This window comes from Nyctereutes procyonoides, unplaced genomic scaffold (assembly GCF_905146905.1).
Source record: "Nyctereutes procyonoides isolate TBG_1078 unplaced genomic scaffold, NYPRO_anot_genome, whole genome shotgun sequence".
Classification (NCBI taxonomy): domain Eukaryota; kingdom Metazoa; phylum Chordata; class Mammalia; order Carnivora; family Canidae; genus Nyctereutes; species Nyctereutes procyonoides.
In genome coordinates this window covers 466,131-493,369 of record NW_026575131.1, presented here as the reverse complement: position 1 = coordinate 493,369, position 27,239 = coordinate 466,131, and the positions used below count along the sequence as shown (strand labels likewise).

Genomic DNA, 27,239 nt, shown 5'->3' with positions numbered 1-27,239 from the left:
CATTGGTAGGGGTGGGAAGTGTAGGGTGGGTTAACTCTAGCCCCCCTCCTTTGATGGTGGGGGTCACTGTGGAGGCGTTCAACCAGTGGCACCTCCGCTGGTCCTGCCCGCCTGACAATGTGTGCTGCGTGGCCTCTGACCGCCCCCAGGCCGGGAGGTGCAGGGAGCCGCTGGCAGGCGGGGGCCGGTCTGCAGGTGGCCTCCAGGTCACACAAGACCTCCTGTTCCCCTCTCAAGGTCTAATTTGAGGACAAGAGTATACTGTGCTGGAATCTGATTTTTCCTGTAAAGAGGAAGATAACAAATATTTTAGACTTTGTGAGCCACAGCCACACATGGTCTTTGCTGAAATTCTTTTTCTTTAAAAAAAACCCAATCCTTTAAAAATACAAAAATCATTTTTAGCCTGCACAAACACAGGTACCAGCCAGATTTGGCCCTCAAGGACAGTTTGCCAACCCCTGTTCTAGAATTTCAAAAACCTCTCTCTCTCTTCTGTAGAGTGAGGGGTATCGTGGGTGTGGGGGGCATAGAGGACATGGGAGGATGCTCAAGCTGAGGTGTGTTGGACCCGTAGGTGAAATAAATGGCTTGGGGCCCTGCTAGTGTCACTTTGGGAAATGTACACTTCAGCTCTCAGGTGGCTAGTAGCAGGAGCCTGGGGCTCAGAGGTGCAGGGAGGCAGGAGCACCTATTGAATGGGAGGAAGTAGGGGACAAGTCTGGAGGCGTTGAGCTCTAAGAATGCCACACTGGCTGAAGTGAAGGTCCTGCTGTATGATATTCCACTCCCTCCACCCAGGCAGGAAAGCTCTGTGAAGGACCCTGGGCTGGACGTAACTGAGCTGGGGTGTTCAGGGGAAGACATCTGTGTGATTTTTGTGATTAATGATAGTGGCGTTTCCTTTCACCCTTGGTATGTGGCCTTGGTGAGTGACTGCAGAGTCTCCCACCATGGAATCCTTTCCCCACTCCCAGAATATGGCTGCCATGGGACTGACTTGTGATTTCTGAGCCCGAGCCCACTGCCCTTGGACCTGGCTGACCTTTCCAGAGGTTCATGAAGGTCGAGAAAAAAAGGTTGGAGCCCTGAGGGAGAGAGGCACCAGGGTATAGAGGGTTCTTTCGCTCTACAGGGGAGCCGATGAACGAGTTGTGGTTCCAGAGGAAGACTGAGAAGCACGCATTGTCCAGGTGCATGACTTAGGGCAGGAGAGGGCTTCCCTGTGCCAGCTCAAGGCCAAGGCCCTTTCCTGACCTCTGAATTGTGCTAAGGAGACAGGATAGAGGCCTCAGGAGGGATGTCCAGATTCTACAAGGTGGAGGACACACGTGGGAACATTGGACTGGCTGAGCCCAGGACCCAGATGTAAACATCATCAGCCCCTTCCTAGGGTCTAATGTGAATCTGCTTACCTATCTACTAGGGGAAGACTGGGAGCTTGACTTGGGAAGAGAGTGGAAGAGGAAGAAACACACCAGGAATTCTCTTCCCCCAAAGGCTCTTTGGACTGAGCTCAAACTTCTGGAGTCTGAGGGAAAGGCCCACTTCTGGTTGGGAGGGTGAGACTCTGGAGTAGCTGTGACAATCAGAAGGGATGGACATGCATAGCAGGAGGATTGCAGATGTGGGCGGCAAGCTGCTGGGGGACCCTGTGACGTGGGGTGGCATGGAGACTGGGGGAGACTATCCCCTGCCTCAGCCTCGGACCCGGCACTCCCCTGGTGCCCTGATGTGGATGCACTGGCAGAAACAGGCCTCCTGCAGTGGGCAAAGGTGGCAGTGGGCAGGGAGATCCCTAGGAGGTGCATCAGAGCAGCCCTCACCCCCTGAGGGGCTGCTGGGTGTGTGGAAGCCCCCAGCCTCTGCCTTTTCCTCAATTCCTATGTGGCAGTCCTAATACCCCACACCTCAGATGTAACTGTATTTAGAGACAAGGTCTTTAAAGAGGTAATTGATTTAAAATGAAGTCATTGGGTGAGGGGTGATCCAATATAACTAGTGTTCTTACAGAAGAGTAAATTAGAGCATAGACATTCACAGAGGGGTGACTATGTGAGGGCACGGGAATAGATGGCCATCTACATGCCAAGGACAGGGGCCCCAGGAGAAACCAACCCCACCAACACCTTTATCTTTGAATTCCAGCCTCGAGAACTGTGAGAGAGTAACTATCTGTTGTCTAAGCCACCCCATCTATGGGACTTTGTAGGGCACCTGAGCTACTACACCTCCCTTGAGGACTCCTGGAGCTCAGCAGGAGCTCTCAGGAAGGGCTGTAGTACTGGCACTGCATGCATGGGGCCTCCCAAGCTAGCCTATGTTGTGTTACACTTGTTCAGGAGACAGTGTGAACAGGGTACAGACTGCAGGTCAGGCATGAGGCAACAGAGTTATCTGGAACACGAGTCCCCAGGACTCATGTGTGCATATTTTATATTTTGGGTTATAATATAATACATTACTTGTTCTTCGGCTCCAGTTGTTCTAGCTTTGGCCAGTGGGTGCTCCTTCAGTGGGCCCTTGAAGCCCTCAGTGTTGTGGTTTTGTTTTTTAAGCACATCCTTCCTTTCCTCACTGCAAGATGATCCAGGGTCATCCTGCGTATTCCCTGCCCCAAACCTGGAATCAGCCATCACCCCAGGGAGCCCTGTTCCTTCTTCTGGAGAGTGATATCAGATACCAACATCTCGGTATGGGTTGTCGTTGGGGAGTACCATTTCTTCTAGGCCCATCCAGCAGAGCAAAGAGATTATCTGTGTGTGCACATATCCATGTCCATAAATATTTCCACATGTGGCCATCAGTAACTGAATTAAGCTAATTAAGTTCATATTCATGTCTCCAACTCCAGCTGGGCTCATATTCATGTCTCCAACTCCAGTTCATTAGGCATGGATCATCCCAGCCTTCTGCCCTGGTTTGCCTGTAATGTCCCACTCCAACAGTGAGAAACCTGGCTCTGCCATCTGCCGTCCAGTTCCTTCATCAATTGTACAATTCCAGGATACACGTAGGGACACATTAGAATCGCTAATCCATAGGAAACAACTTTGCCAGGTGGACTGGGTGCTTATGGGCTCTCCTGACACTGTTCTTAGAGACTCTACTCATTTCCAGACTTACTTGAGCCAGCACCATTTCCCCTAGGCCCTTTAGGGAGGGTCTTTCATACATATTCTTTTTTACAAGTTATTGCTTACTTCATGAATTTCTGGTGTCACTATTTACTCATGCATAGTCTGTTAGGTGAGTCAATGGCAATATCTACCCTGTCACTTTGGCTTTTCTGATTTCTGCCCCCACACATCTAAGCATCTTTTCCACTCCAAAGTCAGAGCCCAAGGTTGCCAAGAGACCACAGATCCAGAGGAGCTCACACAGGTCTTTGGACTCCAACAGGGTGTGGAGTAAGATTCAACCAGTCAACATCTGGGTTACACACTTACTTTCATAGAGTAAATATTTTGGGGGTGGGGAGAGAGCTGCCATGATGTGTTTTTTTTTCCCTTAATGTGACTTCTAAGTAACATTCTCCAGGACTTCTACCTGTAAATCCAAGAGGCTTCCAAGAAGGTAAGGATTCCAGAACTGTGGCTATCCCTGAGTAGGGAAGGCAGAGAGAACACCTCTGAGGCTTTGATGCCCAAAATAATCAGCATTCCAGGCCTCTTGACTTCCAAAATACAAACCTGAGAAGAAAGCTTCTAGAGCTGAATCCCTCAGATGCCATGGGCTTGACAGTTTTTTGTTTTTGTTTTTTTTTTTAATCTATGATAGTCACACACACACACACACACACACACAGAGAGAGAGAGAGAGAGAGAGAGAGAGAGAGAGGCAGAGACACAGGCAGAGGGAGAAGCAGGCTCCATGCACCGGAAGCCCGACGTGGGACTCGATCCTGGGTCTCCAGGATCGTGCCCTGGGCCAAAGGCAGGCGCCAAACCGCTGCGCCACCCAGGGTTCCCGGGCTTGACAGTTTAATGAAGAAGGACAAATAGAGCTGCATCTTACGTGGTGGTTAGCATCCAAGTTGGTGATTGTAAAAATTAAAGCATATAGAGTTAGATTTTCTGTTAAAATCTCTTTAGCCACTCATGAAATAAAATACATAAAATATGCCTTGATTTCGCCACATACTTCTGGTCAATAAATTCCATGTACACTAAAGTTTGAGAATCCCAAAGATAGCTTATGAAAGACATTCTCCTTATTTTCTCCTCTCTTCTCTCCTCCTCACAAAAATATGTCTATGTTCAGATGTCTGGGCTTTCAAAACTTTTTGCTTTTAGAATATCTGTAATCTCTATTGTGTGGGGCAGACAATGTTGGGTTACTCAACCCAATAGCTATGCCCAAACACTTTTCCCCCTGCTCACCCCCCAAAACAGAGGCTAGAAAAGCAGACAGTAGGGAACCTGGGTGGCTCAGTTGGTTAAATGTCTGCCTTTGGCTCAGGTCATGATCTCGGGTCCTGGGATTGAGTCCTGCACTGGGCTTCCTGCTCCAAGGGGAGTCTGCTTCCTCCTCTGTCTGTCTGTCTGTCTCTCTCTCTCTATCATGAATAAATAAATAAAATCTTAAAAAAAGAAAGAAAATAAAAGCAGACAGTAACTTTCCTGTCTCCCAAGCAATAGGAGTGGCCACGTAGTCAAGTCTTGAGTAATGAAGTGTGGAAGGAACTTTTGGGGAGGCTTTTTTTTCTTTCTTGATGAAAGAGACAGATGCTAGATGAGAATGGTGAATGGTGGGAGCTGTTCTTTCCCTTTCTTTTTGCTTATACACAAATATGATGCTGGATCTCTGGCAGCCATCTTGCAACCTTGAGGCTCCAAGTATGAGAAGAAAAAGCCAATATGCTAAAGAAGGCAGAGTGTAATCATGGGAAGTGCTGGGTTCTTGATAGCACCTCTGTATCATCGACTAACTCTGAGATTCATCTGTCTCTATAAACTCTTGGTTTTGCTATTTTTTAGAATTAGGTTCAGAGGTGAATGACAGGAAGCTGAAATCAATCATGTTAAATATAATTCATTTTATTTTTATTAAAATAAAAAATATGTATTTATCAAAGTAAGAATACATTGCTCCACAAATTTCAGGGACCAGGTTCAACCTGTGGCTTCCATCTGGTGGCCTAAGCTGGCCGTTCCACCTCCAGCCATCACACCTGGCTCCAGGCAGCAGAGAAAAGGAGAGGAGATGAGCAAGTCTCTCTGCAACAACACTTCCTGGAAGCTGCAAGTGCTACTTTCATTTACAGTAAATTTGCAAGAACTTTACCACATGACCACGCCCAGTGCCTGGGGGACTGAGAAATGTAAATTCTACATGAGGGGACCATGTGCCCGACTAACATTTGAGAATTCTATATGGAGGAGAGAGGGGGAGAACTGGATATTGGGGAAAGACTAGCAGAGGTTACTACATGGGTAAACAGTTTAGGCAGAATCATGTTTTTAGTTACTTGCAGTCAACAGTATTCCAAGCTCACGCTCAATGAGTGGAAAGGCAGCAATTCCAGAAGCATTTCTCAGACTTCCATTTCCAACCAAGATGGGATAACAGGGACCTAACTTATCCTCCTGCATGAAACAATTGCAAACCTAGACTAGAGATAAGAAACAATGATAGTTAAGTTGTGAAGGACAATGATCTCTGAAAGATGAGAAAACAAATGTTTTCAAGCTCAGCTTACTGCCTTGAGAACGTTCTCCTGCACAGGTGCTAGGAGGGGAACTCAAATGGAAGAGGATTTGCATACAGAAGAGGTCTCCAGGGTACTCAGCAGTAGACTGGTCAGTGCGTGCATCTGAGGAAACAACTAAGGCTGAGGGAAGACCATTATGTTACGCGATTTTTTTCTCCGTTGGTGCCCACTGTTCTTGGTCACGCCGCTCTGAAGAATGGAGAGGTGGATCCCACAGAGTGGTGGGCAGCAAAGCAGGGTTTACTGAACCATAGCAAAGGGATAGTACAAGGCTCCCGAGGAGGGAGGGGACCTGGGAGGGTTGCCACCTGAGTTTCTAAGTCTAGGGATTTGTAAGGGCTTGTCAGCCAGCTATTTTAATCTAGTTAACCACACCTGTCATCCAATCAGGTTTTTGTCATATGAGAAACAGTTGAGGGCTGCTTCCAAGGGGGTGTAAAATCCTTTTAAGAGTGGTTTTCCTCTTAGGGCGGGAGTCCCTTGTCCCTGCCTGCCTGCTTTTCAATTATCCTTCATCAATTAGAAAAAATTAGATGAACAGTGCCTGGGTATTCATAAAGGTCTGGGATTCGTAGCTGCTCTCACTAGCCAGACCAGAAAACCTACTAGTTCATGGAGTATTAGATGCCATGCTCAGAATGGTCTTGCTTCACTAGGTTGAATGCTGTTCTGGTTCCACTTAACAAATCTGAAAGGCAATACCTGATATGATCACACTGTTTCCAGAAACTTGACTAAGTACCAGAACAAAGTTCAAGAATATTTATAGGATACAAAGACATCAGTGAACCTAACAGAACATAATATAAATAAATACATATTTATTTATATATATATAAATATAACCTCATTTCTGAAAAATCACTTACACCCTCACTGAGATGGGTGTTTGGCTGGATAGTCAAGAGGTATGTGTATGCCATAAAATGACCACTATCATCTCATCTGTCCTTGCCAGAGAATATCTCTTACAGCCTACCCGAACTGAAAACATACTAGGAAAGGAATTCTAGGGAATATAGTTTAGCCTAGCCAAGTTGGCATATCGAAAGCCAAGCAAGTGGTTTTTATCTCAGGAATGTGAGGTTAGTTTAACACTTGAGAAACATCAATCAGTGCAGTGCACTACATTAATAAATTAAAAAAAAAAAACTACCGTCTTAATAGAAACAGAAAAACCATTTGGAAAAAAACTCCAACATCCATTCTTTTTTTTTTTTCCAACATCCATTCTGTTTGAAAAAAAGTCTTAGAAAACCAGGAAAGAGGGAAGTTCCTCAACCTGACAAAGTATGTATGTGAAAAAGCCTGGAGCTAACATTCACGTAATGGTAGAAGACTGAATGCTTTCTCCTTAAGAACAGCAATGAGCCAGCATGCCCACTCTCATTACATCTATTCCACATTATACTACAGATTCTTTCTAGCGCAATGAAGGGAGAATAAGAAACAAAATGTATTTATATCGGAAAATAAGTGAACCATGTTTACTCGCAGATGACATGATTGCCTATGTGGAAAATCTGATGGAATCAACTAGTAAATAAATGAGTTTAGCAAAATTGCAGGATATAAGCTCTTATGCAGAAATCAATTTCTCTATCCTATAAACAGTCAGAAATTGAAATTTAAAAAATCAACATCATTTATAGTAGAACAAAAATCCACAACCTAGGGATAGGTCTATGAAACCTGTAGGCTGAACACCACAGAACATTTCTGGAAAAAATCAAAGGGGACCTAAATAAATAGAGATGTTCTTTGTTGATTGATTGGAAGATGAAACATTGCCATGATATCAATTGTCCCCAAACTGATCCCTAGATCTGATGCAACCTCAATCAAATTCCCAGTGGGTTTTTTGTAGAACTTGACATCGTGGTCCTAATGTTCATGGAGAAATGCAGAAGAACTAGTACAGTCAAAACAACTCTGAGAAAAAAAAAAAAAACAACAACAGCAACTCCGAGAACCATAGCTACTTCATTTCAAGCATTTTCATGTATTCATTTGCCATCTTTTATCTTCTTTGGTGAAATGTCTGTTCAAATATTTGTTCATTTTTTTTTTTTTTTAGAGATGTTTGGTTTCTTACTAATGAGTTTTGTGCAGTGGACCAGTGGATAGTTGAGGACAACTATCCAAGCCTGCCGTGTGACTGGTGGGAAATATTGAAAGCTCTGGGAATGCCCTGGGGGCACATAGGAGGGCACCAGCCAAGGGGACAGGCCCATCCCTACTGTGAGATGGTGAAGTGTGAGGGCAGAGGCCAGTCCTGCTGAGGGACTGGCCAGAGCTTTGCTGTGGTCAGGTCCAGCTATTAGAGAACTGCAAGCAAGCAAAGGGCAGAGTCCAGGAAAGGGACGGGCCTGGGTGCCAAATGGACTCATTTTTTTCTGTCTACCACAGCTTATTGCTCCTGAAAGTGGAGCCATCCTGCTCTAATCTCTCCCTAGTTGGAGGAGAGAGCATCCCACCTCACTGTGGCTGGGTCCTTGGGTCCCCAGAGGTCTTCTGTCTGATACACGTCAAGATGTCTAGCTCTTCATCAGGCCCCTGGTGCCTCCCGGCAGGACAGCTGGCTTCTGAGACCCCGTGCTACACCAGTGGGTCATCAGAACCAGGGTCCCCCCAAATCATGCCCCCCTCTATTTGTCTGATCAAGTATCACAACAAAGTTCTACACACTGGACTGTTTAGGCAACCCAGATTTATTGTCTCACAGTTCTAGAGGCTGGAAGCCCATGATCAAGGTGTTGGCAGGGCTGGTTCCTTCTGGGGTCCCTGTCCTTGGCTTGCGGATGGCCATCTTCTCCTTGTGCCCTCACATGGTTGTCGCTTTGTATGTGTCTGTGTCCTCTTCTTCTAAGGACACCATACAGGGCACCCCTGTGGCCCTATTTTAACGTAATCATCCCTAGAGAGACCATATCTCCAAACACAGTCACATTCTGAGGTGGTGGGGGTTAGTGCTTCAACATGTGACTTTTGAGGGATACAATTCAGTCTGTAATCCACTCCAAATGCAGTCCCTACAACCCTTTTGGGCACTGACTGGTATTGGCTCATCCCGCTTGATCCTCTCAACAACGTCCCAGGAAATGAAAATGGGGGTTCTCACCCACCTTGCATATCAGGAAAGTGGTGTGGAATGTTTGCTGGGTCCGCAGAGATCACAGGTATTGGCTGCACAGAGGTAGCTCTCCCAGCACTGCTCCTCGACCGGACTCTGGGTGCGAGTGCACACCTGCCACCTCACCACCCCATGGATGGTCCCACAGTAATGAGGTGAGACTTGCCCAGCCAGAAATCATAATATAAAGCCACCTACATCTTTAGTAGATGAGCAAATGGATTGCAAACCCTTGAAAGGATTATAATGTCTGGGAAACTTATCATGTGATGGAAAGTAATCTTTTAAAATGGTGAGGTGAGAATAAATTAATTAGAAAGTGCTGTTAGGTCATCAGACTTATTGTTTGTAAGAGAATTAAAGTTGGATACCTTACATCAAAGTGAATTCCAGGTTCATTATTTAAATGTAAAAATAAATAAGGCTATTAAAATACTGTACTAGGAGAAAAGGTTAGGCAATGTTTAACAAAGATAAAACAGGGCAGGCCTTTGTAAGCATAACACTATAGTCAGAAACTATAAAAGAAAACATCACTACATTTGACTAATCAAATTTTAGAAATGAAGTTCAGGATTAAACACCACAAAGAAAGCAAATAAAAACAAACACCAGAATTAAATGTTTGTATCACAAAGATAAATGCCCTAAGAATGTGAAGAGCTTTTACAAGCAGTAAAAGATGAACATAAAGGGCAGTAATAGCAGCCAGCTCACTATTTGAAGATGCTAGCCTGCCCAATGGATTGGTTTGTGCCTACAGAGTGAGCTTTTGATGTAGGTACTGTGTTTTCTATACGTGGAGATAAGGAATGGGGTGTGGAGCCAGCCCCCCTAGGTCACCCTGAGGACTGGTGGAACCAGGGTATCAGCCATCTGTCGGCAAGGCCTTCATGCAAAGGCAAGAGTGGCTGTCTCTCTTGGGGCACCTGAGGGGCTCAGTTGGTTAAGTGTCTGACTGTTGATTTCTGCTCAAGCCATGATCTCAGGGTCCTGGGATGGAGCCCTGCATTGGGCTCCATGCTCAGTGGGCAGTCTGCTTCTCCCTCTACCCCTCTCCCTACTTGCATGCATACTCCATCTAAAATGAATAAATATATCTTTAAAAAAGGGCAGCTGCCTCAATTGCTGAGAAATATAAGACTTTGATATTCAATGAAAATCAAGTGCAAATTTATACAAGTTTAACACACATTAAAACAACACTGCAATTTTTAAAGTCCCATCAAGCCGACAAACATGAGACATGAATGCACTTGCTGTGCAAACTGGCATCCTCAGTTATCATGGGTCAAGGCATGAAGTGGACCCCCTTTCTGGATGGAGGGAGAGGGTCGGGGGGAAGGAGGCAGGCACTGACTTAGTGTGGGCACTGGAGACACAGAGGCGGACAAGTCCAGGGTTAATCAGCACACAGGGATGGGTTGAGTAGACAGGCTTTGAGTCCATGGGCCCTGACTGGGCACCTACTGTGGTCACTCAATGAGTGCCTGACCTTGGGTGTTGCAGCCCTACAACCTTTGAAAGGTGAATACTAAGAGTAGTGGCCCTTCAAGTCGGATGCAAGTAAGGGCTAACTGGGCTATCCAAAAGCCTAACCTATTATTATTATGTTTTATTGCTTGATTTTTAAAAAACAATGATCTGAGATGTGTAATCAAAACATACAGGTATGTATGTGTGTGCATTGCATGTGTGGGCATGTTTATGTGTGGATATGCATGCATGTGTACACGTGCGTGCACACGTGTGTGCATACATCATGCATGTGTGCATGTGTATCACATGCACATTGTACTGCATGTGTGTGCATATCCGTGTGTGCATATGTATATCCCTGTGTGTTGTGTGTGTGTGTGTGTGCATAGGCCGCTGACAAAATTCTTGGCTGTAAGAGAAAAAGGCTCTGAGAGGATGAAAGAAGGAAGCAGGTCCTGCCCCATGGAGAGGCCCCACTGAAACACAGGCAAGGTCGATGCAGGGGCTGCTGATAACTCAGCAACAGAGACCTGGCACAGCCAGGAAGGGGGATGAGGGTGGGAGAAAGCAGCGAAGGGTCAGACCATGAGCAGAGAGAAGCGCTCAGTTAAAAAGTGACTCGGGCTACCCTTTGTCCTTGCAAGCTCTGCTCTTCCTCCAGTTTCTGGCTCTGTTGTCAGAATCTGGCTTAATTATTGATGTCTACAGTGCATTAACTTCTTCCTTACAGAAAAAATCCCATTAATAAATGTAGATGAACCAGGAGGAAATGAAGATACCACTAGAATACCCCAGCAATACTTGCTGCAGGCAGGACCTGTTGGCGGATATTAAAATTAGTGGGTGAAAGCTGACGCAGACTCAGGGTTTTGCCCCTAAAATATTTAGTGAGTATGAAGAGGACAGTAGTAAGCTTACAGTGGAGAATCTGGACCAGCACCAATAGTCACACGAGCAAGGTTAACATCACAGTTGGAAGACACAGTGACATGAAACACTCTCCAAGAGGATACACCTGAAGGACATCTCGCTTCTGTGCTCTTGACACTGAATTGCTGAAAATACATTACGTCAGTCCCATCATGGCAGAGTGGGACAGACTCACACACAGGGACATTCCAGAGTCAAGGACCAGCCTTCTTCAAATGCATCAGGAAAGGCAAGGAAGGTTGAGGAACTGATACAGACTGCAGGAGACTAAGGAGTTGTGACAACCAAATGCAACCTGGGATCCAGACAGGATCCTGGAACAGGAGAGGGACCCCATAGGGGTGGTGGTCAAATCCAGATAAAGTCCACAGCCCACTCCCTAGGACTTAGGTAAACATGTCGTGACTGTGGGACATGGTCATATGAGGGGAGGCTGGGTGAAGGGTATATGGGAACTATCCACACTGGTTTTGAGACTCTTCTATAAATCTAGCATCATTTCAAAGTGCAACAGCCAGTGAATGTGGGTGTGAGATACCAAATGTGCTCAGTGGTCTTTGCTTGGGTCCCCCTGTGGGGCCCATACAGACTGTGCCAGGCCTTTGTGTTGCAGAGATCAGCATGGAGGTCAGTGCAGCATGTGGTCATGAGGTACGCTCTCTGTGTGATCTTCTGGGGGGCATGGAAGGGTCTTCATGGTCTCCGTAGGTCACCACAGCTCTGAATCAAGGGTGACATTTAAAGTCTGACAGCCAATGGTGCTGATTTAATATCCGGCTTCTCCCGGGATGTCCAGGCTCTGTGGTGGCCAGGTGTGGGGCTCACACAAGGAATGGTAATGCCTTACCCATACGACACACCTAGGCTGAGGAGGCATCTGGAGTGTGAGCAGCTGCCTTAGTCTGCCCGGGCTGCTTAGTCTGCTGGGGGTCTCAGCAGACATTGATTCCTCACAGTGCTGGAGGCTGAAAGTCTGACATGCAGGTGCTAAGAGATGTGGCTCCTGGTGAGGACCCTTATCATGCTTGCAGATGGCCGTCTTCTCAATGTGTCCTCATAGGGAGGACGGAGAGCACCCTAGTCCCTTCTTATAAAGACAACAATCCCATCATGAGGCCCCACACTCATGACCTCGTCTAACCCTGGTTACCTCCCAAAGACCCCGTCCCTAAATACCCTCTCACCGGGTCTTAAGGTTTCAACATGTGAACTTTGGGGGGTCAGTTCATCACAGTCCAAACAGATCTCTGAATCTCTCCCCTACCCCCAAGCCGTTCCTCTCCTGCTCTTCCCATTTCAGAAAGTGGCCCCAACTGAAAAGCTGTTTTTGGATCCCTGTTTGCTTTACTTTCCCCTGTTGGCTCTGCCTCCAGCATCTATCCTCAGTGCATCACTTTTCAACCTCTCCCCACTTGTCTACCTCTGTCCCCCCACGCTGCCCACTCTCCATCCAGCACTGGATTGAACCTATTACACCATGCAGCAGATTAGCCTATTCCTCATTTACAGCCCTCCAGCATCTGTGTGCCCCACTCCTCCTCCCCAGGGTCCACAGGGTCCTGCCAAACTCAACCCCTGTACTCCTCCCCACCATCTGCAAACCTGTCCCTGGGTATCTTCATACCCCTCGGCTGAGCCCTGGGCCCTCTGCACTAGCTGTACCTGCTTTGTCTCCCTGGTTTGTCTCTTCATCACTTAGGGATGAACTGCAGTAGCATCTGTCAGATGTGCCCTCCCCCATTGCCAGGTCAAAGGCACCACTGTCTACTCTTGCTCCCTATGTTTACTGAGCTTGCTTTTCCAGAACTTGGGCTCCATGTGCTCATCTCCTGAGTCTAGAATGGGCTTTACACACAATAGGTGCTCAATACACACCTACTAAATTAACTAGTCAATTAGCTGCTTCTTTTCCTTAATTACAGCCCTTCTGTGGAGAGGAGCAGGAGTCTGTCAGGGCAGGCAATCCCCAGAGGTTTTCTGGAGTGATATTTAGTAGGAATGCACTGCCCTTGTTTTTGATCTACAGGGGGGAACCTCATGCACCTTACATGGGGTGACTTAGGAGCCCACAACCCCTCAGCAGCTGCAGAACTCTTCCCAGCTACTAAGGAATGGCTCAGTGTGGGAGCAGAGACCCCAGCCCAGCATTCCCAGGAGCTGGGCATGGTGAACCATTAATTAACTTTGGACCTGGCTTGGCCATGGTCCTAGGAAATCTAAGGAAGGGGGAACTGACTAAACAGCTGGTGCAAAAGAGCCAGTGGGCAGAGGGCAGGGGCCTTCCCAGGGACAGGACTGGATGCTTCTCCTAGTTTATACTTTCCTGGTCATTTCCACGGTGTGGATAGTCAATTAGGGAAGACTTAGTTTTCTCCCCCAGAAAGCTGAGGGAAGGGGGTTTGCTGAGTGCCTAGTGGGAGACTCACAGACCGAAAAAAACATCAAGCCTCAGAAGGAGTAAGGAGGGGGCAACTCAGACACTCAGCTGGCCAACTGGCTTCAGGCTTTGAAACTTCATTTCTTGGTACTGCCAAGAGTCAGAGCTCTAGGCCCCTGTTCATTCCTAACTCTCCTGTAGAGAGCAGCTGATGGTTCTGCCAGACTAGGGGACTGCATCCCAGAAGTTCTAGGTGCAAACATTGCCCTGGGAAACAGCTGCAAGCCATGAGACAGGAGATGGACATAGGGCTCCATGGAGCATCTGGAGTCAAGAGATACAGCTTGCAGAGACGGTCTCTGGCACAGGCTTCCTTCCCTCCTGTAGGTATTATTTCTACTATAGTTGAGTAACATGCAGGATCCTGCATGTGCAGTTCACTTGTTACCAGCTTCTATCTTGACAATATTTGACAATCTAAAATAATACTTCTTATCTTAAATTCCTATTTCAGGTCGGTTTGATGCTGGAAAACTTCCTTCTGTTCTAGCCTTGGTTGTTCATTCTGTGTGGGCGCTTCTCCTTCCCCCTCACCTTTAATGTCTCTGTCTACTTTGTTCTGGATATTTCTCAAACATCTCTTCCTTTTAATTGACACTCTCTTTGGCAGTGTCAGTTCAATGTTTGCAGCTTCCAAGGATGATTTACACAAATCTTTTGCATGTTTCACATTTTTTGCCCTCATTTTAAGAAACTATGGCCTGGTCTTGTTTCAACACACATTTATTTTGTCAACAGTAAGCAATCTTGCAAAATCACTTTGTGTTCCTAATAGAAGAGCCACTGAAGTGCCTGAAGATATTGCTCCTTTCCTGTGGGAAAGCTTGGCCAGGGCCCAGAAGAAATACCTCTCTCTGGTTACCTAGAACCCTTGAAACTTAGCTGTGGACAAGAGTTTTTGGGTTGTGGAGATAATGTTCCAAACACAGCACTCTCTCATCCTCTCTGAAGTCAGTGGCTTCTGACAAGATGAAATTAGAGAAGGATAGAAGGAAAGTTCTCTTCTTGGTTAAAAAAAAAATTGTACTAGTACAGGATGGAGAATTGTGTGAACAGGGTGTTTAGACTAGGCCAATTTTATATAATAATGTTGAAGCAGTTCCCTCAAATGGCTACATTAAAATGTAAAAACTATTTTTAAATTTAAGTGTTACATGAAAGAGACATTGAGCCCTTCCAGCAGCTCCAGTGCCCCTTCCAGGACCTACCTGGGGAGGTGGGCAGGAAGGGCTGTTTTGAATGAATTTAGTGATTCCTTCTCCAAAGTGGAAAGTACTGTGGCTTTCGAGACACAAAGATACAATTTAGGTGGGTGTTTCCAAAACATTCCAGGTGGAATGAAGAAGCATTTCCTAAGCCTGGCAACAGGCAACATTAAGCAGGAGAAGTTTGATAGATTCAACAACATAAAATGGCAAATGATAAACTATAAAAAGAAATTTTGAAAGTCAGTAAAACATAAGCAAAAAACAAACAAACAAACAAAAAAACCAAAGAGCTGCACCCTACTAGATAAATGGGAACAGTACATACAGATTAGAAATTACATTAGTTTCAGGTGTACCACATAATGATTTGATATTTGCATATTATGATATTGTCAGATAACTAGAAATAGTTTTAAATGAAGAAGAAGACTCTGCTGGGCCAAGAAGTGGCAAACATACCTTCTTGAGTTCCAGAATGAAGGTGGGTGAGTTGGGGGTGAGGGTTCCAATCATGCAGGCCTTTGGGGCCAGGTTTGTCCTTCTGCATCAAAATGTGTTTTTTCTTGGCTTAGCCATCTCCCCCCTGGGAGTCTAGTGTAAGGATGTGATGTATGGAAGCTCATAGCATCAGAGCTAAAAAGAGTGAAATAGAAAATTTAAGTCACAGACGGAAAGAGAAAGTAACTTATACATCCAGAGAAATAAGGTATTAACACGCTATTGACCTGTATTTATTAATGTATACTTATGTTAGGTCAAAGAAAAAAAACAGGCTGTAAACCACAGGTAGCGTGAGGCCACAATGAAACAAATATGTGAGAACTAATGTCTTGTTTTAAATTCATTGTCTTGGTTATAAGTAGGGTTGAATTCCTCTTTTCCTTTTTCTTCTATGAATTACCTGTTTGATCCTTACCCACTTCCTAACTACATTTTCCCTATTGATTTGTAGGAGATGTTTATGTAATATAGGTATTAGCCATTTGCTTGTTGCATCTTTTGTAAATAGTTTTGTCTGGAATTAGTTTTCAAGTTGTTTAAGGCATGATTCATTTAGTTGTTACATACTCAGATATTCCAGTCATTTACTTTCTGTTGCTGGGTTTCATTTCTTGCTTACTAAAGCCTTCTTCACAAAACGATTTTTAAAGTGTTGTTTCCTACTTGGTTCTAAACATTTTGTAAACTTTTTATGTGTAGCTCTTTAAATACATCTGAAATTTATGTTTGCCAATGGTGTGAAAAAGAATCTAAAATTATTGGTTTCAAAAAGGATAGTAAGCTTCCCCAAAGCATGTCTTGACCCTTCATTCTCAGCTCTGGTTTGAAATGCCACCTCTATCACATAAGAAATTTCCACATGAACATAAATCTGTTCCTGGACTCAGCTGAAGTTCGGGGCGGGGGGGGGGGTTGGTGGTGGTGGCTTTTCAAAAACACCTTAAGTATTCATAAGTACTTTCTCATTTAGATGAGCTTTCATGTTAGCTTCTCAAGTTTTAATACCCTGCTGAGATTTTGGCTGAAATTGGATGGAATGCATAGATTTTTGTAGGGGGGGGGCAGAGGAGGAAGAAATCCCCCTAAACCTTATTTTAACTTTGGGGAAAAGAGTTTTAAGTGATTTGTTTCTAGGTGGTATCAAGATCTCCTCATGCCAAGCTGTCAGGCCTGTTGGCCTTGGGGTCAAGCAGAGGGAGTGTTAGCAGCATGAAGGGGCTACTGGCAGTCCAGCATTGACCATGTGTCCAGAATTATGAGTCAGACACTCTGCCCAGTGGTGGTCAAACCACACCCAGAATCGTGACTCCAACTCTCCCCCCAGAAAGAAGGATGTCAGTGATGAGTGGCAGTACGAGGGAAGGGCAGAGAGTGAGGCAGGGGAGGCTGGGTGGTGCTGGGGCTGCAGGCTGCTCAGAGGAAGAGCCACCACTTGGGGCCTCTGGATCCTGGGCATCACTTCCTCCCACCCAGGTTCACTGGTTGCCTTCCCCAGGTGAGGAGTGTGTACTCTTTGCTGGATCTGAGGAACAGGTGAATGCACTGAGATGCTAAGCAGTCAGCCTTGGCACCTGCCCACTGCCAGTACTTGACTTGAGTGGCTCTTCCTTGTCGCAGAGACATTTATTCACATCCACTATATGCATATATATAAAGTCAAACCCACCAACTTGATGGAGTTTGAATTTTTTTGAAGATCATTTGCTCCATGCCCCCTTTCTGCCATTTTCCATGTCTCTAATAGGTTGATTTCTTAATATTTAAGTTTAATCAATTCAGTTTTAGCCCTTCAAATATCCCTTTTAGCCTCATTTTAAGCTGTTGTACCTGTGACAGCATGGAGTTGATATGCTAGATGTATTTCAATGTACATTGAAATAAAACATAACTACTGAAATATGATGTATTTATCCATCTGCCACCTCAGACTACTTTTGCCCACCACTGGTGGTCTCTCTTGGCCAGACACTATTAAAGAGATAGCATGGTGCTGGGAACCATAGGCCTTGGCTTTTGCCTTGGCCTCTTGAATGATCTAGAGAAAGGAATTTCAGTGTTGAGGCCTCATTCTCCTCCTGTAGAATTAAGAAGCTGACTCAGTGCTGAGCTTGCTAGGGCAGTAACTCATTCCATTGTGGCCAGGAACTTACGTGTTTCTTTTGAGCAAATTCCCATGCAAAGATCCTCCTGGTGATGGAGTCCTAAGTGTGGAATCCAGGTTCTGGAGTAAGTTGGAGTTTGCTTTGGCCCTGGACCAATGAAGGTCCTTATTTCTGTAGTACCAGGTAGCCAACACAAAAAGGCTTACCAGGCTGGACGGAGGGTGAGGGGAAGAAAGCACACATAGTAGTTCAGTGGCAAGAACAGATATGTCCCACCAGAATGGGAATCCCTGACAGGTGATGGGAGGTAGTGGGTGTCCCAAGAACGATGAGTCTCTTCCACGCATTACCTCCTGGACCTCTGGGTAGCCTAGGAACTCCAGCACCCCTGCCTGTAGCCTGTGCTCAAAGGGACTCTGTCTTCCTAGGCTTGTCATGGACAGCAAGCCTCAAGATAAAGAAGTGAGTGGTCTGGGTGCTCATTCAGCAACCTTCCTTCAAAGTGAGAAGGAAAAAGAGGGCCTTGGCAAGGAAAGGGGACTGGCCAGCCTCACATAGCCAGAACGAGGCTCAGACCCTCTCAGTCCTCAGACTTCAGGCTTAGAATCCAAGATTCAGGCCACAGTCCTCTGCCACTAGTCCAGGACAACTCCAGGACTCCCAGAGTCACAGTGGTTACTACCATACAGGGAGGACAAAAGCTATTGGAAACATGCCATAGGTATCATGTAAAGTAGGCCAAAAATAAGTTCTTTTTAATGTGGGAAAATATGGTATAAAATGTTAAACTAATGTACTTAAAGATCGTAAAACAATGAATAATTTTCTAAGAAAATATCAAGTAGCAAAAGTAACTCAAGATGTAACCAAAATAGCAAGGAGAAGAAATCACACTTGGATGCAAGTCTCACATAAAATATTAAAAAAGCTTGTAGCATAATATGAAAAGGATCCATCATGACAAAAAAATTATCCAAGGAATGTAGGCATGGATCATCATTATAAACTTCATTAATGCAATTCACTAGACAATTAGGCAAAAATGAGAAATTATAACCTAAAAAATGCCCAAGAAGTATTTCATGTAATTTAATACCATATTTTGTATAAAAAGCTTTGCTGATTAGTAATAAACATGTGAGCATACATCCAACATTTTGGACAGATTTTTCAAGGGGCTTATTGGCTGCCTGGAAGAAATCAATGGGCCCGTTAGACATCCACAGACTCTGGCTTAAGGTCTCTGAGTTACAGGGAGGTGAGCCAAAGTAACACACATGAGTTATACATATAATTCTGGATTCAAATCCAGATTGGAAAGAAAGGAGTAAAACAATCCCTATCTGCAGATTACATGATGCTGTACACAAACATTCCTAAGGAATTCACTAAAAACTATTAGAGCTAATTCACAGTTCAGCAAGGGTTGCAAAATGCAAAAGAAATAATTTATATTATTTTTAATTATTAAAATAATAAACATTAAAATGATTTACAATTAATTTTATAAATCAATTGTATTTCTATATACTTGCAATGAATAATCTAAAATGAAATATGAAATTATGAAAATTCCATTTACAATAACATCAAAAAGGGATAGAATACTCAGGCACAAACTTGACAAAAGAAGTATATAACTTACACTCTGAAAACTGTAAAGGTCATTGAAAGAAATTAAAAACCTAAATAGGTAGGAAGATATCCCATGTTCATGGACTGGAAGACTTACTAGGTTATGACCCACATTGGTGTACAGATTTAACTCATCCTGGATTCTTCATAGGAATTGACAAACTAATCTTAAAATTAATGTGGAAACTCAAGTGATTCAGAATAGGCAAAACAATCTTGAAAAGGAACAAAAGTTAGAGGACTCAGACTTCCTGACTTCAAAATGTAATCAAACCTACAGTAATCAAGGCAGTGTGGTACTGGCATGAGGATAGACATATGATCAATTGTACAGAATCAAGAGTCCAGAAGTAAACCCATGTATCAATGGTCAACTAACTTTTAACAAGTGTTCAAAGTCCATTTAATGGGGGAAGAACAATCTCTTTAACAAATGGTGCTGTAACAACTGGAAAGCCTTATCCAAAAGAATGACACTGAACCCCTTACATTATGCCCTATTAACTAGGAATGAATCAAAGACCTAAATGAAAGCCCTGGGGTTATCAAACACTTAGAAAAAAACATAGGAGTAAATCTTTATGGCCAACGATTTGGCAGTGGGTTTTTAGATATGACACAAAGTATAAAAAGCAAAAGAAAAAAATAAATATGTTGGATTCCAAAATGAAAAACATTTGTGCTTCAACCTCTCAAGAAAGTGAAAAGACAACTTACAGAATGTGACAAAATATTTGCAAATCATATGTATCTGGAAAAAGACTAGAATATATAAAGAATTTAGAATCTATCTAGAATATATAGAAAACACTTATGGGGATCCCTGGGTGGCGCAGCGGTTTGGCGCCTGCCTTTGGCCCAGGGCACGATCCTGGAGACCCGGGATCGAGTCCCACGTCGGGCTCCCGGTGCATGGAGCCTGCTTCTCCCTCTGCCTGTGTCTCTGCCTCTCTCTCTCTCTCTCTGTGACTATCATAAATAAATAAAAATTAAAAAAAAATAAAAAAAGAAAACACTTATGACTCAATAATAAAGGACAAATGACCCAACATGAAAATGGGCAAAGGATATGAATTTCCCCAAGAAAAGATGTACAAATGGCTAAAAAGCCTATGCAAATATGATCAACATCACTAGTCATCAGGGAAATGAATATCAGGACCTCAGTGAGATACCACTTCACAACCACTAGAATAGTTACAATCAAAAACTCAGAAAATAAAAAGTGTTAGCAAGGATATGGAGAAACTGGAACCCTCACACACTGATGGTGAGAATGTGAAATGCTGTAGTCACTTTGGAAAACAGTCTAGCAGTTTCTCAATAAGTTAAATATAAAGTTACCATTTGACTCAGTGATTCCATTTCCAAGAGAATTGAAATATGTCCACATAAAAACCTGTACACAAATATTCATGGCAGCCTTATTCACAGCTGCCAAAAGGTGAAAATGACCCAAACATCCATCAAGTGAAAAATGAGTAAACGAGATGTAGTCTATCCACAGAACGGAATATTATTTGGCCGTGAAAAGGAAAGCAGTACTGACACATGCTACAACATGACCGAAACTTTAAAACTTTAGTTTTATGCTAAGCTAAAGAAGCTAATTACAAAACACTGTGAAATATATGATTCCATTTACATGAAATGCCTAGAATCAGTAAAGACATAAAGTAGATTAGTCACTGTCCAGGGCTGGGATCGGAGCAGTAGATTGGGGGGCTACATGAAGGGTACAGGGTTCTTACTGAGGAGATGAAGATATTCTATAATTAAATGTGGTGTAAATTGCACAACTGTCACAATTTGTGAATACAGTAAAAACCACTGAATTATACCTTACAAATGGCTAAATTGTATGTATATACATGAACTGTATCTCAGTAAATCTCCTACTACACGAAAAATGTAAGAAAGCAAATAGTCATGTGATGAAAATAATACCAATAAAAGTCAACTAAGGACATTAAAAAAAACCCAAAATAAGAAGTGATTTTCCTGATTTCTGGAAAAGGAGACTCAGTATTTTAAAGACAGCAATTTCTTACCACATATCCAGTAATTCCATGGCTGAGTATTTACCCAAAGAAACAGGAAACACTACTTTGAGAAGATACATGTGCCCCCATGTTTATAGCAGCATTTTTTACAACAGCCACAATATGGAAGCAACCGAAGTGTCCGCTGATAGATGGATGGATAAGGAAGATGTGGTGTATGTACATGATGGAATATTACTCAGCCATAAAAATATGAAATCTTGTCATTTCCAACAATACAGAAGGAGCTGGAAGGTGTTGTGCTAAGTGAAATTAGTCAGACAGAGAAAGACAAATACCATATGATCTCACTTATATGTAGAATCTAAAAACCAAATTAAACAAATGAAAAAGGAGAATCAGAATCATAAATACAGAGAACAAGCTGGTGGTCACTGGAGGGGAGGGTGGGGGGCAGGGAAGAAAGGGTGAAGGGGAGTGGGAGATACAGGCTTCCAGGCATGGAGTGAAGAAGGCGTGGGGATGAAAGGCACGGCACAGGGAACACAGTCACTGGTACTGTGACAGCACTGTGTGGGGACAGATGGGCTACGCTGGTGGTGAGCAAAGCATAATGTGTAGAGTTGTACACCTGAAGCTAATGTAACATTATGTGTTGATTATACTTCAACAGAAAAAAATAAAGACAGCAGTTTCTTTCAAATTTATCTATGAGTTCATTTCAGTCTCATTCAAAATTTGAATGGAATATATTTGGAATGTGATAAAGTAATTCTAAATTTCACCAGAAGGAATAAGTGTTTGAGAATAGCATAGACACTTTTGGAATAAAAAAGAGCACTGGGAGTTATTTGTCTTATCAGATATGAAAATCTATTCTAGAGGTCTAGGGATTAAAAGAATCTTGCAGGGTGCAGGAGAAAGCAATAGAAACATGGACCAGCCATGTACAAATATGGGCTTTTAGTAAACAATAAAAGTGGCATTCTAGATCAATGAAATGGATTATTTGGCAAATAATGTTGGCTTAATGGCCAAAATCATAAAAGTCAAATTTCTTCCAAATTAATTAAATATTAAGATGTGAAAAATAAAACCTTAAAAGAATTGGAAGAAAATGCAGGAAGCTAGTTCTCTAAACTTGGCATGGGGAGAGCCCTTCTCCATCAGCCAAGAGGAAAAGCTGGATGGGTCTGTCTACATAGAAACTAAACTTTCCACATGGCAAAAGGCCTTAAAATAAAGTGAAATGATGAAATAAAAAAATAGCTTAATAATTTCAACATTTGAGGGTATTTTAAGATCTCTAGTATATAAAATGCTTTAAAATCCAGCAAGAAAAAGACACCCTTCAAATATCATTCAGCCTAAAATTTAAACATTTTATTTTAAAATTATTTTAATTTAAAATAAAATATTAAAAACCTTTATTTTCATCAGGATTTTTAAAAAAATGAATTTGAAAGATTTTGGCAGGGCATGTACTTTTACTTTGAGACAGAATGTGAAGCTATGGGGCCCATGTGAATGTCTGTGAGGAGGGATCTTGAGCAGAAGAGAATGTTATAGTCTTCTAAGGAGAAGATGGTTCTTTGATATGACTCTATTTTCAGGTACTTTTAAAAACCAACTCATCTGGCTATCACTGAGACCCAAAGAGATTGATTAATGGACCAACCACCACCTAGCTAGCAGGTGGTCAAGTTGGGACTCAGACCCAGGGAGCCTACACCAAGGACCAGCTCCTAACATTTCTACCACAGCTGCCTTTGGGGAGACACTGCTTCCCTCCAGGCTATTTCTCATTCCAGAATCTGATGCTGTTGTGGAGCCTCGCTGCTCAACTGCCTGTGGAAGATGTGCCTGTCCATGTGCAGCTGACACCTGGGGTGCCCGTGTGCCTGTCCAGGGGTCTCAGTGCTCACAGCTCTCCTGGCTGACTGCAGGTTTCTCCAGCTGGCCCCCACATTCCATTTTCTGCACTTAGCACACAGCCACCTGGGTGAGTTCTAAAATGCAAACCAGATCAGGTTACTCCTGGAACTCTACTTCCTTCCTGTCACCTGGTCCTTAAGTCACAGGTTAGTGGCTCTTCTTCAGAGATGCTTCCCTTCAGTTTCTCCTAGGGATAAGCACATGATGTTCTAGGTGGAGTAAGGATGACGGCGAGGACTGGGGACGTAGGAGGCTCCAGGAGGCACTCCTGAAAGCTTTCAAGCAACCCTCTTGCTTCCAACCCCACTTGTGTCCCCCCATAGAAGCTCTGGTCTCTCTCACTGCTGGGCTGCCTGGTTCTGTGGTGCAAACCAGTGCCAGCACCCTTGCTCTCTCCCCGGTGGCTTAGTTTCAGCATTGCAGGGAAGGTTTCTGATGGGCCATTGGGCAACAGTTCTAATTTCCAACACTGTTGAAACTTTGCTGTGTTTCACAAGAACTGCCTCTGCAATGTCTGGATAGGCGAGATTGTGTCATGAGTGGGCAGAGTGTTGCTATCCACACTAGTACTGAACTGTATTTATTTAAGAACAGAAAATGCCCCCTAATGCCCAGAAAAGAAAGAGAAAAGGAAGGAAGAAGAGAAAGAGGAATGGAGAGAGAGAGAGAGAGAGAGAGAAGGAAGGAAAGAAGGAAGAGGAAGGGAGGGAGAGAAGGAGAAAGGGAAGGAGGGAGGCATGCTTGGGAGGAACAGGATGAGACTGCTGGGAACAGAAACATTGGGTGAGAGGGTTATGGATCTTTTTTAAAACACTGTATCTTTAGGGTTGTCCTGACCCTGTGTTGCTCAAACACATCCCATACTTCTCATTGTGACCAGGTTAAGAAGGCATTCAAGGATTTTCCTGGTCTGATTTGCCCCCAGCAGTGAGGCAGATTCCAGCTTAACATGGACAAGATACTTATAGGTCACTGGAGGTTGGCTGATTAAAGGTTGTCTCCCTCTCCCTTGCACAGGGGAGGGTGGGAAGGGAAGCAGGGTGCCTCAAGTCCTGGTGAAGGGGCCATGGGAATCCTGGAGGTGACCTCCTGGGACACCGAGCAGGTCAGAGCAGGTGCACAGATGGGCAAATGCTAATAATCAACACGAGCTGTTTGTGCTCACATGGGGGGGGTGTCAGGAGCCCAAAGAGATGTCTATGGAGAGCTGACTCTGTCAAGTGCTGGGTGTGCTTCACATGATGAATTCATTTGGGCTCACACACTCCCCTGAGTGAGGGCTGTTTATGGTTCTGTTTCACAGGGTAGGAATTTGAGGCATGGGCAATGCCCCACGAGGTGGGCACTGTCACCCTCACTGTTGTCATGCCCGCGCAAACCAAGGCACACAGTATTCAGTGCCTTGCCTGGGAGGATGAGCTGGATTTGAGTCCACAAGTCTGGCATGCTGTGCTCCTAACACCTGCCCCATAACCCCTCCAGGGCCCCAGCGGTGTTATCCGGGGATCCCCTCCAAAGGTTTTGCACTAGCTGAGATCCTCAACTTCCACTGTCTTCACTGCCCTCAGTCCCTCCAGGATGACCCCTTCCTCTCCTGCTCAGCGCCAGCCTCACCATTTTGCTCACCTTTTCACAGGTGTGTCCCCTAATCGGTCAGTGCTTCCCCTTGGTGGTGCCAAACACAGCCTGGGGAGAGCACTCGGTGGCTTTCCCTTGCCTACAGCAGCATCTCCCAACCTGCAGTCATTTCCCTGGTCAAGGTCGTGATTTTTGGCATGAATTGAACCACCTATGTACTTACCTTGTGTTCAAATCAACTCTCTACTTAAACATCTATATGTAAAAGGAAATGTCGTTGTTCTCCCGTAAATGGAAAACTAATGCTTTTCTAATAGAATAAAATAAATAGAAAACTATTAAAATTTAAAAGACTTATCTAAGGACCACCTACAATCGGGGGCTTTTCTTCCTCGCACCATTTGAAATACTACATTTATTTGTCATTGTTTATGTGACCCACTGTGAACACTCAGACTTTCAAGGCTGCATAGAGACTAAAGAAAACAGGATGGAATGATGAAAAAAATACTGAAGAGGGAAAAAGAAACATGCAGGGAAGAAGATCCCTCTGAAAATGATCTGCTGCAGGACCAAAGACGGCAGGAAGCTCACGAGTTACGGCTTCCATAGGCATCCTCGTGTCCATGGCCACCCACTTACCCAATTACCAGCGGCTTCTCCAAAAGCTTGTTAATTTGTATTTTCATCCGAGTTTTCAACGGGCAGTCCTTTTGTTTGTTTTCTTCTTAGTTGTTTCTCGCTCTAGATGCCAAGACCATTAGGGCAGGGGTCTTTTCTTTCTTTTTTTTATTGTTCACAGCTACTAAATGAATATTCACTGTCTGGATGAATGTCGCAGGCTTCATTTTTTCCTGTGTTAGTGAGACTGTGGAAGAAGGGTTCAGTCAAAGCTACTAGACAGAGTCCATTTCTAAAGAGAAGATCTGTTTGTGTTTGTTGACAGAGAGAAGTTAAAATTTGTTTTCTGGTCAAATCCATTTACCTTTCCCTTGGTTGTTTTAATCTTCGGTTTCATGTGTATTAAGTTCTCCTTCACCCCCAAGATTACATAAATATTCACTGAAATATGCTTCTAGTGTTTTTTATGGTTTCATTTTACATTTGATCCATCTAGAACAAGAAACAGGAATCTAACTTTATTTGATTTCAAGGGGTTGGCCACTCGCCCAAACTGTTTATTGAAAAAAATCCAAGCTTTCCCCACTGATTTGAAAGGTCGTCTTTTCACATATTAAATGTTTATATAACTTCAGGCTGACGTGTACATTTTTCTACTCTTTTCCACTCAATTTTGCATCATGAATTCAATGTTAAAAGATTTTATCTTTCATATCTGATAATCCCGTTCCTCCACCAATTTGTTTTCCTTTTCAAATATTTCTTGCTAGGAGATGGATTTTTTAAAAAAAACTATTATGTCTTTCTATCCAGAGACACATCACATCTCTCCATTGACTAAATAACCTGTATTTCTCAGGGAAGAGTTGGAGTCTCCTGTCCTGTGTCTGTCTCCTTGCTTATTTTGTTCTTGAAATATGATTAGGATAAAGAAATATCCTAATTTCTTGTTGAATTGTGAGTGGGATCTTTTTTCAGTATGTTTTGTTATAGTTATTTTGGGGAGTTTGGCAAGCCACAAGGCTTTGTATATTTATTTTGTAACTGGCCACTGAACCGAATTCTCTTTTCAGTTGGAATAGCTTTTGTCCCCCTGTGGCTTCTTTGGCCATTTTGCATCCATCTCCTTGCACGGGCGGGCGGGCGGTGGTAGCACAGGCAATAAAGTGACCCCCCACCACTCTGGGGGGACGGTTGGCCCTCCCACCTGGCCCTCAGCTCCAGCTCAGGGAAGAAGCACTTTCCCCTCCACGAGCATCCAGGGGTCCATCTCCAAGCAAAATATTTTTTTCTGTAAAGGAGCTTCTTTTACGTCAGTTGGTATTTTGGTCAGGAATTACAGAATGTACTTCTCAACAAGTTCAAAACACACTGCTTTTTAAAACCAGGCCTTTTCCAACAAGATCAACAATAAATGTGTTACTTTTCTCACACCTTGGACATGTAGGAAAATGTGTGCTCAGGGAGCTGGCTGGGAGCCCGCCTGGGGAAAGTGCCAGGCTAGATGAATGCTGTGTGGCAGGGGCTTGGCTTTTTCTTGTTTGCTGGACTCTGAATAGCGGCTAAGAGTCCCTCCAAATCCTGTGGGGCACCCTCCTCCTCAGTGTGCAAGCTGGCAGCAGTCCCTGGAGGGTGGGCCTCCGCAGTGCAGAGCTACGTGGGTTCACCGATTGAATGCACTCCTGTGTTTGGCTTCCAGCATCTCCCATCCACCTCGACAACAGGAGAAAAGTGCCACTCTCTTCTTTTCAGGAAGAGGAACTGTGGCTTCACATGTTTGATCCACTCCAGGACTCACAAACATTCAGGGGCAGAATCTGGATTCGAACCCAGTTTAAATCAGCCATTCTCAAATGTTTTAGTCTCAAGACCCCTTAACACCCTTTATTAATTCATTACAATTATTGAGGACCTCGAAGAGCTTTTTTAAAAAGGTGAGTTAGGTCTGTCATTATTTAATATAG

At 44.0% G+C, this 27,239-nt stretch overlaps 1 long non-coding RNA gene across 1 annotated transcript; it reads right to left on the bottom strand.

Moving 5' to 3' along the window:
- On the bottom strand, positions 1–25,434 carry LOC129521304 (uncharacterized). The gene is made up of 3 exons (XR_008666794.1): positions 25,297–25,434; positions 15,360–15,533; positions 1–283 (listed from the first exon to the last, which is right to left on the bottom strand). It is a non-coding gene; the product is annotated as an uncharacterized LOC129521304 (long non-coding RNA).
- Positions 25,435–27,239: the final 1,805 nt, after the last annotated feature.